Source organism: Balearica regulorum, chromosome 2, assembly GCF_011004875.1.
Source record: "Balearica regulorum gibbericeps isolate bBalReg1 chromosome 2, bBalReg1.pri, whole genome shotgun sequence".
NCBI classification, from domain to species: domain Eukaryota; kingdom Metazoa; phylum Chordata; class Aves; order Gruiformes; family Gruidae; genus Balearica; species Balearica regulorum.
Genome location: NC_046185.1, coordinates 62,177,770 through 62,178,491, shown reverse-complemented (window position 1 = coordinate 62,178,491; position 722 = coordinate 62,177,770).

Sequence of the window (722 nt, the reverse complement as noted above, 5' to 3'; positions counted from 1 at the left end):
ACTCCCCATTGAAAGTCTTTTTTTTCCCTACAGAAGGTTAGAATAACTGTAAGCTTTTCAAATGCCAGAATCTTTGACAGATCTCAAACATTTACTTAATTGATTCAATATTTCATATGTCAAAACGTATTTCATGACAATAAACTGAAACATTTTCTGAGGTCAATGTATACCCAAACCTCTTTTTCCCATATTTTCAAAGGCTATGAGAACAGAGCTTTAGAGATACATTTTAATCATCTTCCATCCAAAATGTTATATCAGTCCTGTTCCTTCCTCCGCAAAAGATATCCAAAAAAAGGGGAAAACGATCCCAAGGACAGTAGTGTATTACTGCATTTCTGAAGTGAAAAATAATGCAGAAAATTGTAAAATTTCAAGTAGTTTGAATATACATTGTAGAATCATCCTATCAGATTTTTTTTACCCCATCCCTAAAATGGCTTATCAATTTATGTTCCCATAATAACAATAATAATTCCTAGAGTCTTCCTACAAATCCAGGAAATTCCCTTCCCAAGAGGAGGTAGGAGGGAAAAGGACAGAAAGAGGGGACCTGGTAGGTGTTCATTTATTTAACTGATGTCATGATTTTAAAAGGTAATATTTGACAAGGCCCCAATACCGTAATTTCCTTATAGGTACTACACATCGACTTTCACAGACTTTTTTTTTTTTTTTAAAGGCCATTTTTAGAAGGACAAAATACTGAGACAAGAAGA